Source organism: Rhinolophus hipposideros, assembly GCF_964194185.1.
Source record: "Rhinolophus hipposideros genome assembly, chromosome: 4".
Classification (NCBI taxonomy): Eukaryota; Metazoa; Chordata; class Mammalia; order Chiroptera; family Rhinolophidae; genus Rhinolophus; species Rhinolophus hipposideros.
Window position 1 is genome coordinate 32,934,996 of NC_138050.1, and position 22,865 is coordinate 32,957,860.

The 22,865-nt window shown below is 32.4% G+C and overlaps 1 pseudogene across 1 annotated transcript; it reads left to right on the forward strand.

Moving 5' to 3' along the window:
• The first annotated feature begins 17,587 nt into the window (after positions 1–17,587).
• On the forward strand, positions 17,588–18,046 carry LOC308496640 (ubiquitin-conjugating enzyme E2 L3-like; annotated as a pseudogene). The gene has a single exon. The product of its transcript is annotated as a ubiquitin-conjugating enzyme E2 L3-like (transcript).
• Positions 18,047–22,865: the final 4,819 nt, after the last annotated feature.

Consider the following 22,865-nt stretch of genomic DNA (forward strand, 5'->3'; position numbering starts at 1 on the left):
CTGACAGTTTATAACATTTGTTTTCTAATACGAGCAATCATAAATTTAACTCAAAAAGGAAATTGAAGTTACAACCTCTTGTTTAACTGAATCAGTTGTTTGAGATTTGATCACAAAGCAATCAAGTGAATCTTTTTCTGATTTGTTTGGATATAATCTAGCAGTCAGCTGTTAAATCCCTGCCCTTTGGAGAAGAGGTAAATTTAGCTTGAAACATCCAATTCCACAGCCCTGTGTAAACCCTATCCCTCATCCTGATTTATGTGATTTATCGTGAACTTATGTTCTTATGGTCCATTTCACTGAACTCCTGTGTCTGAGGGTAGCTGCTTCTGTTGTATCCCATCCAACACTAATGAGAATATTTTATGGTGACTGATTAAAAAATCCACTTTCAACAAGCATTCAGTGAAATTAGTGTACTTTTTGAAAAATAATATTTGGGGAAATGGAATTGTATTGTATATAATTCAACATTCTGATTTCTCTTTTCTCCCACTCTATATATCTGCTGCCTGTCATTGCCTCACTTTTCATTTGCTTTCTTTTTTTTTAAATTTATTTATTGGAGTGACAATTGTTAATGAAATTACATAATTTCAGGTGTACAATTCTGTATTACATCATCTATAAATCCCATTGTGTGTTCACCACCCAGAGTCAGTTCTCCTTCCATCACCATATATTTGATCCCCCTTACCCTCATCACCCACCCCCCAACCCCCTTACCCTCTGGTAACCACTAAACTTTTTTCTGTGTCTATGAGTTTTTGTTTCTCATTTGTTTGTCTTGTTTTTGGTTAATATACCACATATCAGTGAAATTATAGGATTCTCTGCTTTTTCTGTCTGACTTATTTCGCTTAGCATTATACTCTCAAGATTCCATCCATGTTGTCACAAATGTTCCTATATCATCTTTCCTTAATGCCGAATAGTATTCCATTGTGTATATATACCACAACTTCTTTATCCATTCATCTATCGAAGGACATTTTGGTTGTTTCCATGTCTTGGCCACCGTAAACAAAGCTGCAATGAACATTGGAGCACACATGTCTTACTTGACACAATAAACTGCATAGAAGAAAACATAGGTACTAATCTTATGGACCTTGGGTTCAAAGAGCATTTTATGAATTTGACTCCAAAGGCAATGGAAGTAAAAGCTAAAATAAACAAATGGGACTATATGAAACTTAAAAGTTTCTGCACTGCAAAAGAAACCATCGACAAAATAAAGAGGCAACTGACTGAATGGAAGAAGATTTTTGCAAACAGTTCCTCCAATAAGGGTCTAATATCCAAAATATACAAGGAACTCATGAAACTCAACAACAAAAAAACAAACAACCCAATTGAAAAATGGGCAGAGGACCTGAAGAGACATTTCTCCAAAGAGGACTTACAAATGGCAAATAGACATATGAAAAAATGCTCAACATCACTAATCATCAGAGAAATGCAAATAAAAACCACAATGAGATATCACCTCACCCCAGTCAGAATGGCTATCATCAACAAGACAAAAATAGTAACAAGTGTTGGAGAGGCTGTGGAGAAAAAGGAACCCTCATACACTGTTGGTGGGAATACAGATTGGTGTAGCCACTATGGAAGGCAGTGTGGAGGTTCCTCAAAAAATTACAAATAGAATTACCGTATGACCCAGCAATCCCTCTCCTGGGTATCTACCCAAAGAATTTGAAATCATTTATTCATTTGCTTTCTTATTCCCATAAAGAGAAAAATAAACTCCCTTCTTAATAATAATAAAAGGAGTATAGCAATCACCTTAATTGTTAAATTGTGCTACAATTGAAATAAAACATTGTGTATATTTAAGGTATAAAATGTATTGATTTGATACATTTTCATATTGTAATATGTTTACCACTGTAGGGTTAGCTAATACCTCTATCATGTCATGTGCTTATTTCTTTTTTGTAATAAGAACAATGAAGAGCTTGTCTCTTAACAACTTTGAAGTTTGAGATACAATACTATTTTTAAATTTAATTTAATTTTTTTATATTAGTTTCAAGTGTACAAAACAACATAATGATCAGACAGCACCCCTCAGAAAGTGATAACGCTCAGTACTATTTACTATAATCACTATGCTGTGTATTGTATCTCCAGGATTTATTTATCTACTAGTTGCAGTGTACCCTGAAAACATTTACACAATTACCCCCCACCCTCCCACCCTGGAAACCATCACTCTCGCTCTTTTTTTTTTTTTTTTACAAGTTCAGCTTTTTTAGATTCTAAGTGAGATCATATAGCGTTTGTCTTTCTCTGCCTGAATTGTTTCACTTAGCATAATGCTCTCAAGTCTCAAACATGTTGTTGCAAATGGCAGGGATTCTTTCTTTCTCATGTCTGAATAATATTCAATTGTGTATATATACAACATTACTTTCCTTTTTCTTAAATTAAAGTTTATTGGGGTGACAATTGTTAGTAAAGTTACATAGGTTTCAGGTGTATAATTCTGTGATACATCATCTATATGTCCCATTGTGAGTTCTCCACCCAGTGTAAGTTAACATTTCTTTATTCATTCATCCATTGACAGATACTTGGGTTATAATTTTAGACAGAGACAGGAATTATACTTGCATTACAAGAATTTTCCCAGTCTTATAAAATGTTTGTTCATTTTTTACTAGGCCTTACAATAGCTAGTATATTAGTTTGAATAACACATTTTAAATAATTGGAACTAATAAGAAAAGCAGTTCAAAAATTAAAAACTTACTTTCTACAAAGCTCAAATTTTTGTAATTAATTGCTTCCCATGTGACCTTGGAGTCAGTCAGACCTGGGTTCAAATTATGACTCTGCCACTCCCTTACTTTGGTGACCTTTGGCAAACTGCTTAAACTCTCTTGGGCTTGATTTCCTCAAGTCTCAAGCGGTTGGCATAGTGCTTGCCAGATAAAAGTGTTTATTTTTGCTCAATTTCTCCCATATGTTAGAACATCCCATAATCTAAGTTTTAAAAGTAAAATAGTGATAAAATCCAATTTTGGTGTCCAGGATCATGTTAGAGAAAATATATTCTCGCTTAGTTACAGATAGCATTTCCATTAAAGCTTTTGCTTTTTTTTTCAAAGTAAACAACAATATTATCTTCAAATAATATTAAATATGGATACTTCATACTTCCTTTTTTCTAATTGTTTTACTTATTTTCTACTTTATTACTATTTTATAACCTTGCTTATAATGCAAGTCTTAAAGTAAGTTATTTATAATGATGAAAAGAGCTTAATACCTTGAACAATTAGGAAAAGGATGATTTGAACTTTAAAAATGTAGCATCAGAGCCAATGGCAGTATTTCAGGAGAGAGTAGAAATTATGTGATAATGACAAGAACTAGGAAGATATCTAAGGATATGAAAACACATGTTTTCAGAAAATATCGGCAATACTGCCTCCTGCACCAAATAGCTCTATAATATACCCTGCACTATCGTGTTATTCATCTATTCACAAACACAATCCTCAGCCCAGTGCAGAGAGGACCTCCTCAAATTCAACTGAGCAGTGGGCAAAAACTCAGAGATATCCAGGCACTAACCATAGATATTTTGATTTACTCGTCTTGGATGAGCTTAGAAATTTGTATTTTAGAAAGCTTCCCAGATAATTTTTGTTCATTCTAGTTGGAAACCAATGGTCTAATTGGCAATGGCCAAGTAATAGACCATGTTTTTAATAGGCATTTAAATGTATTTTACCATATTTACTGTAAAAAAGGAACTCACACATAATCTCAACTGAAAAGACACAGTTCCAATAATATGGATTGAAAGAAAATAATCACGTGGTTATCATTTTATAGTTCTCTCTGATTTAAAACTATCTAGGTGCAAGGTATGTTATGATAATTATAATTGGTACAATACATTTTAAGTTCACAAAGTAACTCTATGCCTGTTCTTTTATTTGTTTGTCACAGTAGCTCTTAGAAAAGGGTGGGAATTAAAAAGTATAACATCTGTCTATTACTATGCAGCTGGAAATGCCTCTTTACTTCCTGTACTCATTTAAAACTCATTTTGTCATCATTTATTCTCTCGCAATTCAAAGTATTCATTGCTTCTAGTTCTCTAAGTACATGATGTGAAATTACACTTTCATGCCTTTTCACATGCAGGTCCATCTCCTAAGAATTACTTTCCTGGCCTTAGTTCCCCTAAGCGAGGGACTCTACTCCATTAGCTTCCGTGGTTTGATCAGCGAGACAACCAGAGTGCCACACATCGAATTCTGCCGCTGTCTAGTGTTATCTGGGAAGCCTTTTGACTGTACCCAGGGGCACAGAAATTATACTCACGACCCTCCTTGTCCCTCTTAAAGGAGCTCCTTTTATCATCCACCACAATACACAACAGAGGGAAGAACTCAACTTAAACCTTACATAGAAGCCAGTTTTAAAAGTTACAGAATCTATTTTCCTCTGGATCAGCAATTCTCACTTTTTTCTTTTTTTTTACCTCAGTCATGCATAAAATATGGTATTAGCTTCTGGGAGACTCGTTTTTAAGTATTTAATGAATAGTTTTTAAAAGCAAAGCATTTGCAGATTTCGGCATTTTAAATATTATTAGTGACTAATTATCTGTCACTTCATATTGTTGCTCAAATTCAGGACACCCTGGTATGCTGTGTCAACCTACTTTCCTCTGTAATCCTTTGTTCTAGATGGAGCCAGAAACTGGCAACCTGATCACACCACAGGTTTCTACTAGGGGTGTTAGTTCAGTGACTTCAGAGCAAGTCTCTCATGCATAGCATAGCAGTTACACATATGATTAGTAATAAGTGTGATACACAGTTGCTTTTTACCCTTCACAGAGGTGGGAACACTGGTAATGCCATTAAAGAAAACAAATCAAAACAAACAAACAAAAAAAACTCTCTGTGTTTCTTTTACTCTCCTACTGCTACCACAGTCACAACTCTTCTGACACCAGATGTGTGGGTTTTCCTCACATAAAGCAACTTTGCAACAGCAGCTGGGTGTCCAACAATTCAATTCATTGCTGACACTATCTACTTGTAGTTTTCATCAGGTCCTACAGATTCAGGGTTCAGTCCCAAAAGACTGCCCCACTTCAGATACCAATCGCAAGTCCCAGGTTGTCACCTGTATTTCTGACTGACCAACTATACATCAGGGTTCCCATGACCTTCACCTTGAGTTTGATAATTTGATAGAATGACTCACATTCTAGCCATCATTTATTATAATAGAATAAAGGATATGATAAAGGGTACACATGAACAGCCAGACGAAGAGATACATAGTGCAAGATCTGGAAGGGTCTTGCGGGTAGGAGCTTCTGTCCCTAGACTTGGGGTGCTTCACCTTCTGGTATGTGGATATGTTCACCAGAATGCATATGGTGACACTGAAAGTAAGAGGAGAGTCTTCCTGTTCAACGATAGTTTCTTAAAATGAGGTGGCACCCATATTTTGTTGGATGCAATCTAAAAAGATCCTTTCTTAATATATACATACATCAAGAAATTAATAGAGATCAAGTTTCCTAGTTTTTCTATTAAGATTCCTGTGTCTTAGTTTTTCCATTAAGATTTCCCTTTTTGTTTGTTTGTTTTGTTTTGTTTTTATGTGTCACCTAAACCTCAAATATCTGATATAAAAAAAAAAATTGGGTGAGGAAACCTTCATAATGTATTTAAATTTAGAAACTTCCTCATTATTTAGCTTTTATAGTTGTATACTTTCACCCAGTGTTTTTCAGAAGTATATTATGATACTAGAAATTTAAGCCAGCTATTCAAAGCTTTTGCATCTGAGATGCCTTACCGTGGCTCCATTTTTTAATACCTCCAGGCTATAAAAAATAGCACGTATATTTAAAATGCATCATATATTTTAAAATTAATTTTTCTGTGGTGATTTAGTGATATCTGAAAATTACTGAAGCTAACGCAATGGGATTTAAACTTTCCCTCCTCTTTGTAATTTAAAAGTAATTATTTTAATTCATTTTATCATCTCCAATTTCTGATGTAATTATAGATTAAGTCTCTTATTTTTTTTTTAATAAGTAAGGAAATACAAATAATCTAAAGTCAACGATAACATTTTGGTGGCTATTCGTTCCTAAAACTATTTTTATTTTTTTCAAAAATGTTCATATAAATGCAAACTTTAGACACATTATAATATAGTGCTGCTATATATAAGATAACATTATACATAGTGCTGCTTCCATGTTCATTTATTTATCTTTATAAACAGTGTTACCTTTTTAAAATTCTTTTTTATAGCCCTATTTTCTTTCTCTCCTTTTTCTCTTCAGGCAGTAAATTTACCAGGTAGCCAGTGCTCCCAACTAGCCTGATCGTTTTATGTCTTTCTCCATTCCAGTATAATCAAACGCAAAGCAAAACACACACACACACACACACACACACACACACACATTTACTGTCACTATTTGCTTTTTAAAAGGGATCATGCTTTTTTTACTGACTTCTCTGTTTCTTGTTCTTCTCACTTGACAATGCATTATGGAAAGTATTCTTTGTCAACTGGTGTAGCTGTAACTCATTCTTTTTGTGGTTGTATAATATTTCATGATATATACATATATATATGTATATAGGTAATATATAAAACACTACAAATTATGCTGCATTAAGTATTTTTGTACACATATCCTTAAAACATGGTGCTTTATTTCTATGTTATAGATTCCCAGGAGTTAAAATGTTAAATCAAAAGATATATGTATTTTAAATTTTAGTAGACATTACCTCATTGAATCCCAAAATAGTTGGTATGAGCCACATGCCTCAGAAAAGAGAATCTGCTTTTTGTCCTCATTAGAAGTAGGTGATGATATTTTTCTATTTAATGTTGGCTAATTTAATAGATAAGGATGATACTTACAATTATACTTGAATATCCTTTAAAAATGTAATACAAATTAGACTTTTTTTTAATTGATATTTATATCATTTGCTTACTTTCCTATAGAATTATGGCTTTTTTATTATAATTGGTAATATTATATTATTCTCTATCTTAATATAAACTATTTTACTTTAATATCTTATATTTCCAGCAGATAAAATTGATACACTCGATGAAAGCATAGCCAGGTGATTAAATTTTCATTGTTTATCTGAAAATCCTGCATTTTTTTTGGAACTACACTTTAGATAGGAAGAAATTGGAAAAGTTTTTTATATAACATTGTTAGTAGTGCACTATGAATGAAGATGTGGAAATCATGGCTTAAGCATTATGGAAATAAATTGAGGTTATCCAAAATAAAGCCCTAAAACTGGAGTAAAGTCTAAGAAATTTTCTAAACGGTTTTCCTTTTTAATAAAATTTCAATTCTAGAACCTTCTTCCACACTATTTAACAGGAAAACTTAGAAAACTTAGAACTTATATGCTGTTCTCTTCAATCCTCTTTCTTTTCTCTCTCTCTCTCTCTCTCTCTCTCTCTCTCTCTCTCTCTCTCTCTCTCTCTCTCTCCCCCCCTCCCTCCCTCTCTCTCTCCCTCCCTCCCTCCCTCTATCTTTCTACAAACCTAAAGCTAAGGCTTGTTGCTTGACTGAATTCTTGGAGATAAAATGTACTGAAATGTATCCTAGCACACTGAAGAGAAAAATTTGATCAATTTTGCACCGACATTAGTGCCAAAAGGCAGTACAGAGGCCATATATACAGTTGGGAGAATTTGACCCTTTAAACATTGTTCATGTTGTACTGGTAGAATTATTGACTTATGTAGAGATGGCTTTGGAGGCCATTTTATAGTGGTGATGTGAGAAAGTCATACAAGTCAGAAATCATTTTCAATTCCAGGCGACAAATTCTGCCTCAATGATCCTCAAAGCTTGTGTCTTAAAAGAGATTAAAGTTCATTGGTATAGACTGACATAAAGACCTCTCACATCTATAATAAATCCATGACACCTATACATTTCTGAAGAAATACACTCTTAAAACTGTAACAGTCATTTAGCCCAGTCTTCCACTTCATAATCCCCAATTTGTGACTGATTAGGGTACTGTACGTTTATGGAAAGAGGTCCTCTTTGAATTAATTTGGGGGAAAAAAAGGAAATCACTTCATCTATGTATGAAGACTGTGTAATTTTTTTTTTCTAGCATTTGTCTACTATTTAGGGCTCCTAGGATCAGACAACTGTTTCCACTTTTGACAAATGTTCTATTTTTCTGCAGGAAGTTTGTTATAGCCAACGCCACTAAAGTGTGTATAACCCAGTAGTTTCTCAATAAACATTTGTTGAATGAATAAATGAACAAATTTTTTCATCATTTTATTAAATGAACTAAGAAGGGCAAGCCAAATTAATTTCTAGTTATTAAGCATCATATACCAAATTACATAGAAGGCAAGGCTGGGAGAGAAGAGCTGTGCCCAAACGTTACAATCTCACAGAAGCTGTTTGAGCAATCACTACTACATTGTAGCCCAGGTTTGCTGTTTTGGACTTTCATAGTTCATGTTCCTGTCTTCACATCATTGCTAATGCATGATCCTTTACATCTCTCGATTTTATTGTCTTAACTATTCGATTTTAGGTATTATATTACATCAGCTGTTTTCAGAATATCCTCTTCATTTATTTGTCTTCCTCTCATAATGTACTCCAGCTTTTGCAGTTGAGTATCACAGATTCTATATTCTTACAAAGTTGCAGAATATTCTTTATTTTTAAAAGATTTCTTCAACTAATATATATTTTTTATTGCATAAGATGTATTTGATACTGAGGATTGAAGTATTTACAAAGATAAAAGGAGTTTTATTTACATTATTAATCTGAGGTTAAATTGTCACTTTGCATGTTGTGCATTTTAAAACTATTTATATTGAAACACTTTAACAGGTTTAAATAGGACTTATTAAAAACATCATAGATCACAGCATAGCTTACTAAGCCTCTTGTAGAAATGATAACACAATTTACAATCTGTCATTTTTAAAAAGTCAATGCAGAACAGATTAATACTAAATAAACAAAATAAAATAAATGTTATTTTTGTGATGCAATTTTCAAAATTAACCTCACTTAATAAGGCAATACTTGAAATATGTTGTGAAATGTAGTTTTTAGGGTATGATTAGGTTTATTTTTTCTAGATTTAGTTATTTTAGCCATTTTGGGGAAGTTTGAAAGTATTTGTAAAATAAAAAATAAAATCTATTGATTATTATTCCTACATCTTAATCTCTTTTTTACTGACCTGGTCCTTTAGAACTCAAAAGAAGTTAATTTCTAACATTTTATAGCCAGATCTTATTGCACTGGGTTTGATAACTTTCAGCTCAGTATATTTTCCCAGAGGTATAGAAACCACTAAAGAAAGCCCCAAGAAGCCAAAGCAGAACGTCATTTGAATTTGTCCATTTAAGTTCCCAACCTTAAGTAAGATATTTACTGAGCCCAATTCATAAAGTGAACTTTGTGATCAAGATAACCAATATTAATTTAAATGGGATATATATATATATATATATATATAAATTATACTTATGAATATAAATTATAAATATATTAATATATATAAAATTACCTTTCCACTTTACATTACTCTATTAATTTTGTTTTTTACTGATAATTCCCTTGTCTGAGGCCATAGATTAAGTTATTTATTAATGAATCTAGTGATAATTCTAAAAGATATATTCATCTTTGTGAAGACATGACGTTTTACGAATGCTTATATCATTGAAGATAGAAAGAAAAGTCCAAAGGAAAAACGAAACCAGAAAGAAAAAGCTGGATGTAAACTTAGTGGTGAGCAAATGACACATCCCAAAATATTTTAGCTGATAATCAGCTAATATAAAAATAGTGAAAAGTATTTTTTTCTAAATATACTCAAAGTTACTTAGATAAATATTCTAGAAATTACTCCAGAGAATCTTTTTGATTACGAGATATGGATACTAATACACAAAAGATTAAGTAACTTGCCCAATGTGCTCCACTGTTAAAAATCAAATCAGGGCAAGAAGCAACTTCCTCTATCTACATAGTCCCAGATTATGCTGATTTAAAACTGAGCCTAGCAAATTAAACAATACATCCTCTGAAATACTGAAGCCATGAGTTAACTTTGATAATAGAATTGTCTGATTATTAATAGAATGACTGTTTTTATTATTAATGGAATGATTATTTTTACACTCCATTTCTCCATGTTGCTCATTATATCACACAGCTTACAAAAAGATAGAGCTTTGTAAGTTTACATTTATTTTTATCTGTAATTAAATTGAATATAATAATTACTCTGATAAGTAACTACCTGTTAACCTGAATTAATCACAATCTAAATTAATCATTGAGTGGATTCTCTGAAAATGCATCCCATTCTTAAAGTTAATTGTATTGAAAATAAGAGGGAAACACTTCAATGCTTTAATACTTATATTAGAGGGATAATATAATCCCCCAAAGGTTTAAAACCACAAAAGTATAACAGTTTTCTACATGTAAACTAAATATTTACTGATTCTATATAATAAAATTATTTACATGTGATAACTTTCATTTGCTTACACAAAATGAAGATTTATTGGTAAAATAATAAGCAAGTTTGCAGAAGGAACAAAGTATATGAAGAGCGTTGATGCTGCTGGACATCAGGAACCAGAGGAGCAAGGGGCTCTCTGCTACTCTCCACTCTTTGGCTTCATTCTTATCTCTTACTTTTGATTAACTTTTTGTACATAGCCCAAATATCAGTGACCATAGCTGATGAGTATTGGATATTGTGGTTTTAAAAAATATTACAAGACTAGTATAAAACACTGGGCATCAAGTCCGAACATCTCAGAGGTGCTCGGGCAGTCTTCCTTTGGGTAAAGTGAGTCCCCTTAGCACAAACCATCATGTCTGGGGAGCTGAACCTGGGAAGGGGTTGTGATTTGAGATGTATCTTTTACCTACATCAGATCAGAAAGGTCAAAGAATTTACTACTAAGATGGGTGATATTAGTGGAATGGTTTAAAGTAAAGACAATCGCCACTTAAAAATTATTTAGGTACAAGTTCCCAATAACTAATAAATCAATTAATATCAACCTCATAAATAATCAGAAGAAAAATTTTAACTTCAGAAACGGTGAGTTGACTTGAGAAAAAATGTATATGACTTGGTTAAAGTGGATTATTTCAAAACAAAACTTCAAATCTCATTTGTTAGAAGTATCTCATGTTGTTTTTATTTTTCATATTTTCAGCTCCTACCTTCTTAGGTCTACTGTGCTACAAATGGAATTCTAGTGCTTAGGTTTGAAAGTTGCTTCTAATGAAAAGAATTTTAGAGATAAGACAGGAAAAACTTTTCTTTTTCTTGACAGATGGTGAAAAACAAAAGCACACTTTTCTTTGAAATAAAACTTGTCCCAATAAAGGGGTGAACCAAAAGCTTTCACAAAATCATCAGTCTTACTCTTATCTGATGTACAGTCTTTGTGAAATGGATAACTCATTTGTTGTTGTTGCTGTTTGTGTTCTTGAAAAATTGTTTTGGGAGATGTTATTCATACAAAGAGTCTTTTAAGACCCTTAGTTAGATAATGGAATAATATTTTCTTATTAATTGTAAACTGAGGAATAATATGGAAGCTGACATTTCAGTTGTGGGAAATCTTTTTTAAATCTTTCTTCTTTACTAATGCATTAAGATCAATGAACTCCGAGACATCGTGTTTTAGACTCTTATTTTTGTCCATGTCTACAGAGCCATAATCAATATTGTCCTCTTCCTGAATAATTATCTCTTCTTATCTTACAAATCCAACAACCTCTGTAGTACTTGATATATATGCATTTATATTTATTATAATACATATAATGAAGTGATATATATATATATATATATATATATATCACTTCTTAGAGTAGTACCACTAATCTTTCTTCTGTAAATGCTCAAAAATGTGGCCATCCGAGAGCTGTTATTAATCTATTTTTTTTCATAGCTGATCTTAGAGAATAGAGCTTTGCTTTGGTATAAAACATATGTAAGTGCTAGATTTTACTGAAATGGGCAAACAACAGCAAAAAATTATTTATATGTGAAATAAAAATGTGAGGATTGATTTAGAAAAATAAACGTTGAGACAAATATTAAAAATCCATATTCAGTTTTCAAAATTACTATTTTATTATTCAAATTACCACTGCAACATTATTTATCATTAAGTGTTTTTTTTAGTTTTCTTTCTAAAGTAATAATTTTTATGATAAAATGAATTCCTTTAGACTTGAAAGGAAAATCTATTTAAAAACATGAAATTGAAGATGTAAACATAACAAGAAGTGCATTGGCGTTCCGTATGCTGTTTGAAAACTTTCCTTTTTAGTTCTGAGGGATGATGATTTGACCCTTGGTCCCTTATTAATATTAACATGAATAAATACTGCCTTTTAAAACAAATTATTTGTTAATTCTTGTAGCTCAGATGAAGTCTAATCTTCATTTTTGAATGAAGATTTTTGAATAGTATTTTAGTTTGTAGAATCATATTGAAATTTAGTTCAGGTAGTTTAGTAGTTTGTAAAACCCCCAAAACACATTTACATGCTAATAAATGTATAAGTATTTGTTTGTTTGTTTATTTTTATTAAATTTATCTGAGGTTAGTAAAATTAGTAAAATTCTATAGGTTAGTAAAATTCTATAGGTTCCAAGTGTATAATTCTATAACACATCATCTATATATCATATTGTGTGCTCACCACCCAGAGTCAGTTCTCTTTCCATCACCATATATTTGACCCCCTTTTCCATCTTCTACCATCTCCCCCCCACCTTACGCTCTGGTAACCACTAAATTGTTGTCTGTGTCTATGAGATTTTGTTTCTTTGTTTGTCTTGTTCATTTGTTGCTTTCAGTTTTATATTCCATGTATGAGTGAAATCATGTTTCTCAGCTTTTTCTGTCTGATTTTTTTTCGCTTAGCATAACAATATCAAGATCCATCCATGTTGTCGCAAATGGCAGTATTTCGTCTTTTCTTATGGCCGAATGAATCTTTTCATTTGAAAAATATAACTTTACGCACTTAGAACTATTGACTTGAACATATGTAGAAAAAACTGGAAGTTCAATAGTAGAATAAATGTACAAAAAGCAATGGGGTTTTGGAATAAACACATTGTTTTCAATCATAACAGATATTACACTAGTATGGTACTTAAAATATGGCTGGATTTGTATCTATAGCTGTGTCTGTCTATGTCTGTATCTATGTCTATGTCTATGTCATCTATAATTATCCAGTTTTCAAACTTTTTAAGCTAATTACTCAACCTCTCTCTGCCACTAATTCCTCACTTCTAAAATGGTGACAACAATACTCATTCATACTTTTGTGTGAGAAATAATTCAGTGAATACACCAAAAACATTTAGAGTAGTATGTAGTAAGTAGTATGTAGTAAGCGCTCAATAAATATTTGCTGTTATTATTATGTATCAAATGGTCAATAGTGAGGATAGAGTTTCTCAAATCAGAATTATGATTCATTATGTATCAACATTTCAGCCTTCTTCAAATTGTGCTTTACATGGGGAAAAGAAATGGGATTTTCTTCATCACATTCAGTGACTTTTGATAAGCAAAGGCAACAGCATGGATTGTCACCCAGGAAAAGGCAGCACAACCTGATGATTTAGCATGCTGTATTGCATTTTCTCAATTGCACCTAATGAAGGAGAATACGATAATGTGAAAGACATTTCACGCCTTGTAAACATCTGAAAGTGGATTTTAAAGGGAAGCTTGTATGTTAAATCAAAGACAGTCATTTGAATCAGTAACCACTCAGTGAGCCATTCTATGCTGAAAATGATTTTTGAGAAGGCTGTGCTATTACTAATGTAGAGCACTAATGTGATAAAGAAGTATTCTATTTTATTTCATGTTTAAAAAAGGTGTTAACATTCTATTATGAGAAGGTATGGCTCTTTATATAACTGTTAGTGCTGATAGCAACTTGGTAGCCATATCAGCTAGAAGTGCCACAATATAAAAGTAATTTATGAGCAGTGAAATAAGAGCATAGTTTACTTTCCCTCTGAAATTTAAAACAAACAGCTTTATTGAGATGTAATTTATAGATATAAATTTTACCTATTTAATATATATAACTCAAAGAATTTTTCAGTTGTGCAACTATCAGCATAATCTGATTTTAGAATATTTTCATTATCCCCCCAAAAAATCCCATATCCATTAACACTCATTTTGCAAAACCTGCCGTGTCTCTACTGAGATAACCATGTCATCTGTGTTTCTTTTCCTGTTAATATTAGTATGGTGCATTACATTGGATAATATGTAATCTTCAACCAATGTCGCATTACTGGTATAATCTATGTAGTCATTATATATGTTGTTGATCAGTTTGCTAGTATTATGTTGAGGAGTTTGTGTCTATATTAATAAGGGACATTTTTCTATAATTCTATTCTGTTATGATGTCTTTATCTGATTTTGGTATTAGGGTATACTAGCATCAGAGAATAAGTTGGAAGTGTTCCCTCCTCTTCTATATTTTGGTAGAGTTTGTGAAGGATTCATATTTTTTTTTTTTAAAGCTTTGTAGAATTCATCAATGAAGCCATTCGGTCCTGTATTTACTTTTGCTGGAAATTCCTAAATTATTAATTCAATCACTTGTTTGTAGGTCTGTTCAAATTACCTATTTCTTCTTGACTCAGTTTCAGTAGCTTGCATGTTCCTAGGAATTTGTCTATTTCATGTAAGTTGTGTATTTGGTTAATACACAGTTGTTTATTTTATTCCCTTAGGATCCTTTTCATTTTTGTAACATCAGTAGTAATGACTCCTTTTTCGTTCACGAATTTAGAAATTTGAGACTTCTCTCTTATTATCTTAATCAGTCTACCTCAAATTATGTCAACTTGTCAATCTTTTCAAAGACCTAATTTTGGTTTTGTTTTTCTTTGTTGTTTTTCTGTTCTCTGTTAAACTTATTTCCAAATATTTATTATTTCCCTTCATCTGCTTGCTTTGTATTTAGCTTTTTTTGTCTTCTAGTTTCTTAAAGTGAAGTGTTAGATGATTGATTTTAGGGGTTTCTTCTTTTTAGTATAAGTGTTAACTATTACTTTCCCTCTAAGCACTGATTTTTGCTGCATTCTATGTGTTTTGAACTGTATGTTTTCACTTTTAGTCATTCCAAAGTATTTTACAATTTTCTTGTGATTTTTTCCTTTGGTCTATTGTTTAATTAGAAATGTCTTACTTAATTTCCACATATTTGTGAATTTCCCTTTTTTTTTTTCTGTTTGATTTCTAATTAAATTACATTATGGTCAAAAAACAATATTTGCATGATTCCAATGTTTTTAATTTATTGAAGCTTGTTTAGCAGCCTAACATATAACCTATATTGCAGAATGTTTCCTGAACACTTGAGAGAAATGCATGTCCTGCTATTTTGAGAGATAGTCTCCTACAGATATCTGTTAGCTTTATTTGGTTTGTACTATTTTTATGACTTCTATTTCCTGGTTTAAGTCCTAACTAACTGTCCCATCCATTATTGAAAATGCTGTATCGAAGCTTCTGTTATTGTTGAATTATCTATTTCTTCTTTCAATTCTGTCATTTTTGGATTTGTATACTTTGGGGCTCTATTGTTAAGTTTAGATTTCTAATTATTACATTATCCTGATAGATTGCCTTTTATTTGCTATGTCTTTTTTATTTCCAGTAGTTATTTTTGTTTTAAAGTTATTTTGTCTATATTAGTATAATCACAGTAGCTCTCTTTTGGATACAGTCTACATGCTATACATTTTTGTATTTTTTAACTTTAAACCTATGTGTGTCTTTGAATCTAAAATATGTTTCTTATAGGCAGCACACTGTTAGATCACCTTTCTTTTTTAAAAATCCATTCTTTTTTGTGGTAATTCCTGCTTTAGGGTATTGATGATTTGGCTAGATCTTCCCATTTACCTATCTCTTCAATAAACTTTTAAATTTCATTTTCTTTCTGTTCAACTCTGGTGAGTTTTTCTTAAATTTATCATCTAAATCTTCTATTGATATTTCTGCTAGCACAATCTATATAAAATATATACAACTAATTATATAAATGCTTTTTTTATAAAGTCCAATTCTTGTTTTAATTTCATGGCACAATATTTTCTTTCAGTGCCTCTGAATATATTAGTTATTTATTTATAAGTTTATTGCTTCTCCTTGAAATATCACAATTTTCACTGAGTGCTTTCTGTTTGTTTTGGTTTGGTCGCTGTCTTTCATGTTTGAAGCTTTCCTTAACATCTGGCATTTCTTGGTTCTCACTTCATATTCAAGAATGAGATAACAAAAAGAAAATGTGAACTTCTGGATTTATCTAAAGGAGAGACTCATAGAATGATTGTCTTCCCTATAGAGTAGTTGGGCAAAGTTTAAATCATTACTTTTGAGGGACCACCGCTGGTAGTATCTCTTTGTTTTGTCTCTTGGACAGATTAATTTACCAAAAAAAAGTCCTTTTTCTCCAGGATGGGGTGGTAGTCTGTCTTCTGATACTCACTTACCACGGGGAGAATTTATCTACACCCTCCCCTAATCTCAAATATCTCTGGTTCAAACCTTTAAGAGAATAACTATCCAGTCTTCTCTAGATATTGTTCAGTGCTAGTTTTTTGAGTGTGAGGGTGGCTTAGAAATCTAGAAGTTTAACTTCTAGAAGTTTTCAATGAATCCAATCTTTTCAACCTATCAACCATCCTGTGTCCAAGATGCTGGCTCTTCTGTTTCCTGAGATATACTTGGGATCTGTGATGGACATTAGCTGGCTTCTTGATTTTCTATCTTCCCTTTCTCTTTTCCCCACTTTCAGGATGTCAGCTTCTAATGTTTTCTGGCATGCCAAAAAAGTTACTGTTTGCAATTGTTATGTTTATCTTTTACATTTTATTTTCTATTCTCTCATTCTCTCTGTACATAAGGTTTTTTTTCTTTGTTTATTTGTTTTTTTTTTGCATCTTACATATAATTTTAATGGGACTTGTTTGAGTGTTCAAAGGTAATGTGTGCAATCAATCTATTATCTTTATCACAGTTTCCTCATCTAAGTAGCCATTTTTTTTCAAAGAATATTTACTATCATGCATTGAAATATGGCAGAGTCTTGGGGGAAGACATACATGGAACAAAATAACTAAATAAGATGATATAGTGGATAACACCAGATTGTCACTAACAAAAATGTGACTATGGTTAAGTTACATAATCCCTCTCTGCCTCAGTTTCTTCATCTGTAAGGTACAGTCAATAATAGTTCCTACATTATATGGTTATTTTACAAATTAAAAAAGTTAATAAGTTAAGATATTTAGAACAATGCTCGATACAGTGTAAGCATGTAATAAATGTTCACCAAAATAAAACAAAATAAAGCAAATTAATAACGAAAACCACAGTTTCTCTCATGCTATTGTATATTAAGGCTTAAAACCATAGTGTGGAAAGCAGCAGCACCAGATACAAGATGGTGGCCAGCAGGAGGCTGATGAAGGAGCATGAAGAAACCCACAAATGTGGAATGAAAAACTTCCGTAACATCCAGGTTGATGAAGCTAATTTATTGACTTGGCAAGGGCTATTGTTCCTGATAACCCTCCATATGATAAGGGGGCTCTCAGAATCGAAATCAACTTTCCAGCAGAGTACCCATTCAAACCACCGAAGATCACATTTAAAACAAAGGTCTATCACCCCAACATTGATGAAAAGGTCTGTCTGCCAGTAATTAGGGCTGAAAACTGGAAGCCAGAAACCAAAACCGACCAAGTAATCCAGTCCCTCATAGCACTGGTGAACGACCCCCAGCCCGAGCCCCCCCTTCGGGCTGACCTAGCTGAAGAATACTCTTAAGGACCGTAATAAGTTCTGTATGAATGCTGAAGACTTTACAAAGAGATATGGGGAAAAGCGACCTGGGGACTAAAATCTGCCGCGATTGATTCCAGCAAGTGTGAGCAGAGACCCAGAGCAGTGCAGACACCCCGCAAAGCAGGACTGTGGAAAACTGACATGTGCCACCGCCTGGCGTTCGCCTGAGGCAGTTACTAACTTTCTACAGTTTTCTTAATCAAACGTGGTTTAGGTAACCTATAAAAGGTTTAAAAACTTAAAACAACAACAACAACAACAAAAAACACCATAGTGTGAAAACCTGAGACTGTTTGGAAAGCTGTTTTACAGTACCACATACTGTCATAGCACTCATGCTATTTCATAAATGGAAGAAACACTTTCAATATTTATCCCAATAATGCAGTTGATCCTGTGTTTTAAAAGACTAGAATTCAGCTTTTCCTTGTTCTTTCCATATATTGGGTACTTAATTACATTCCATTATTTTGCTTATTTGTTAGTAGATATTTATTAATAGATATGTGTTCTTTTCGTTTTCTCAGTAAGAAACTGAAGCCCAGAGAATTTGTGCTGACTCAGCAAAACAAAGAGCAGAGAGGGTATGCACTACTGATATTGAGAGTATCAATCAAGGATGCTCTCATCATAAAAAGCTGCATTCACTCTTATAGAGACATTTTATTTCATCTGAGGAAATAATATTTATCATTTAGGCACTTAATGATAAAGATAACAACAACTGAAATTATCAACATTTTGGGGGGAAGAAAGCACCAAACTCAGTATAAAGTAAGAACCCAAAGCAAAAGAAAATATTAGGAAAAAAATAACCATAAATGAAGCTATTAATCTAGTATAATTAGAATACATGCTTAGATTCTAGGAAATATACATATTTTAAATTAAATTAGATTGCTATTAAAAAAAGAATAAAGATTTCTTGAATAAAGCCATTATTTATAAAATTAAAACCAAAATTAGCAGGGCAGAAGAGGAGATTAAACACACTTGAAAAATGAAATTAATATGCTACAAAATTGAGCTGAAGCAGTCTCCTAGAATGCAATAATAATGAAAATGACATGAAAATTATGAGAGAAAGATTGAAAGACATAGAGGGATTGTATTTAACTTGATAAATTTTATCTACCAGAAACCCAAAGTCCATCACACATAATGATGAAATATTTCAAAGTTTTTGATTAAAGTCTGGGATAGATAAAGATGTTCTTAATACTATATCACTGAATTAGACAATAAAGACAATTCAATAAGACAAATAGAAAATTAAAGCACGGGAGGAGGTAAAACTATATTTGCTAGTGTTAAAATTGCCTACCTAAAATTTTTAAGGTAATTAACTAACAAAACTTTTAAGACTTTAGTTTAGGAAAGTGGTCAGATATTAGATCAGCGTGTACAAATTAATAATTTCCTCTGGTAGAGCAAAACTAATTGGAAAATGTGATAAAACAAAACCCCATTCACCTCAGCAATCAAAATTCCCCCCACCCTTCAAAAAAGGAAGGGGTACTAAGCTTAACATAAAATATGCCAGACAATTTGAAGAAAAGCATAAATACCACAAAAACTACAAGAATTATAAAAACTACCAAAAGACATACCCAAAGTCTTCAATAAATGGAGAAACAGACCATTTTCGGGTTGCGAAGAAGCTGTCAAATATCTACAAATTAAAACAGAAATTCAGTGAAAAACCCAGTTAGAGTCCCAACAGGACTTTTTATGGAACTTGACAAGCTAATTCTAACATTTACTCAGATAAGAAAATGTTCAGCAAGAACCGATAATTTTAAAGCAATCTAGTGAGTGAGTAATGACCCTACATGTTATTAGATAATACTCCAATAATTGAAGCAATCTGCTTAGATACAAGAGCTAAATCTACACAATAGAATTAAAAAGTAGAGAAATACCTACTTTAGAATTTGGTATTCAAAAGTTTATGAGACTTTTGTAAAACTCCTGAAATTCCTATGCATTGGTAATTCAAAAGTCAAATAGATAAAATTGTTTATTATTGGAAAAGCATAAAACTAGAATTTAAAGAAAAATGGTTCTAGTCTTTCCACTGACACAATGCTAGTGACCCTGGATAAGTAATGTAACTACTGAGTCTCCTAGTATTTTTGAAAAATAAGGATAATTTAAAAGTCTGTTTTTTCCTAAACTTTAATATTTTAGGGAGGATCAAATAAAATGTAAAAGTCTTCCACAATTCATAAAATAGTATATTCACGCAATGTCTTTTAGACTAGAGTATTTTTTTTTCTCTTTCAGGCAGAGGAAAACTAGGAATTGCAATACATACAGGTAATTGTTGATAGAATAGAACATTGGCATTTAGAGGATAAAGGTCATTAGTTCTTCACAATTTTCCAACTCCATGAATAGCACTCTGACATAAACATTCTCTAATAAAATGCAAATTACTGATATATAGAAATTGGAGAAAACAAAGGCAAGAGAGACAAGAGTTAAATTTTGGACATGTTAGTGATTGAGATTTTTTTAGGATATCCATTTAAAATGTTATGTACTGGATATACACATGTGGAGTTCATAGGAAAGATTCAGTTTGAAAGTATGAAATTGGGGATTCATCAATACATAAGTCACATTAGAAGCCACGAGACCATCTAGGAAGTGAGTGCCAATATAGAAGGGGAGATGTTGGAGGACAGAAATATAGCCGTTAGAATTTAGGGGAGGGAAGATGAATCAGCAAAGGAGACTGAAAATAAGTAGTCAAAGAGGTGAGAAGGAAACCAAGAAGTTGTGGATTCTATAAAAGCAAGTTAAAACAAAAAGAAGAAAAGAAAGTAAAGAGAGAGAGAGAGAGAGAGAATAGGAAAAAGCAATCAATTGTATCAAATGCCACTCATAGGAAGAATAAGATGAAGACAAAATTGGTCACTGACTTTGGCAATGTGAAGGTCATTGGTGATCTTGATGACAGTTTCAGTGGAGTGGAGAACATGCTCAGCTGATTGCAGAGTCTTCAGAGAAAATAAGAGGAGTTTGAGGCAGAGAATGTTGCTTTAAAGGGAAGTAGAAGAATGGAAAGTAGCCAAGTGAACATGTGGCCTAAAGGGGAGTGTTTAGTTTTATAATGGGAGAATTTTCTTGCATTGTATTCTTAGTTAGAGTGGTTCAGGAGAGAGGGGGAAGATAATATTTCAGGAGAAGGAACAATTGCTGGAACAAGTCTTTCGAGTCAGTGACAATTTATGAATCTAATAGATAATTGGAAAAGTTGTCTTGGATAAGGTCATATTGAGCATTCTGAGTTTGTATAACTCTAATATGTAGAGCTATCTTGTTTCCTCTTGGTCAATAACCAAACTTTGGGGGAGGAAAAAAATATATATTTTTTTTTTTTTGCAAATTACAAATTACTATATATCTAAATATATTTGCTTTAAATTCAAATGCTAACTGGTGTACATACTGCTCTGATATCCCAATGGCCTATGAAGTTTATCAATAGGCATAAATAGGATCAGATTGTTAGATTGCATTTATACTCGTATGTTACAAACATCTCAGTTCCCAGGCAATAGCTCTGAGTATTTGACTAGGTGACTCAATTACATTTCAAGGTGGCTCACCTAAGCAGTGTTTAGAGTAAAGTTCCAATTTCTAGACAAGAAAAAAAGAAGAAACAACAAACCTCTCAAATCTCAATTTGATCAACTTTATACGATTGATAAATATTACTAATTAAAATATTCAAAATTGCAATATGCCAGTTAATACTTTATTCTTTTCGCACAGGATAGCCATGCTAGAATGTATTAATATTTGATTCATTAAATTTGTAAAATTGAAAATATTGTTTCTTGATATAATGCTTTGCAATGTAAATAAATACATAAAATTTAAAATTCAGTTTGATTGTATATTTTAGTTTCTAAACTATATACCAAAATAAATGTGAAGAATTGCTATGGTGACATCGTATACAAAGACAAGAATTTAGATGGAAGGAAAGCATTTTTCAATTAATAGTACTTCTATTCTGCCTCCAAATGGAGCACTCATTGTTACATTCACTACTTTAAAACAAGAGAATAATGACATCTTCCTTCTTCCAGTTACTATTACTACATACCAAATTACTCCAAGACTTAGTAGCTTAAAACAACAAGCATTTTAATAATCTCACATGGGTTATGTACGTCAGAGACTGGGGTGATTCTTTTGCTATGTCCTCAACTGAGGCCACTTAGCAGTGTTTAGTTGGTGGATGTGCTGGTCTAGAAGGTCCAAGATGGCTTTACTCAAATATCTGCTGCCTTGGTAAGGTGGCTGGAATATTGATTCCAGATCGAGAGTCTCAATCAAACCACTTACATGTGTTCTCTCCAGCTTGTTGATCTCAGTGCAGTTGAAGTTGTTATATAGCAACTGATTTGCCTCACAGTGAGCATTCCAAGGGAAGCAGGAGGAAATTGCATGGCTTTTAAAAGCACCCTCAGAAGTGACCTAATTTGACTTCTGCTCTATTCTGTTGGTGAAAGCAATTGCCAGCCCACTCAGATTCAAGGGCAGGAGGCATAGATTCCCCACCTCTCAATGGGAAAGGTGTCAATGAATATGTGGCTTCCCCCCCCCCAACACACACTATCCTCACAAAGCATCAAGTAAATAAATTAAATACTCAGAGTTAAGAATTAGATGCAGCACCAAAGAATTTTTAGAAAAAAATAGGATTGTAAATAATTTCAATGAATAAAAATCTAGGTAGCTTCAACCTTTGGAATAATTCTGAGAATTATTTGATCAAACCAGTGGCATTTCTTTATCTGATAGGGATACTAGAATAATCCACAGGGCTTATGTAAAATATAGAGTCACTAATAATA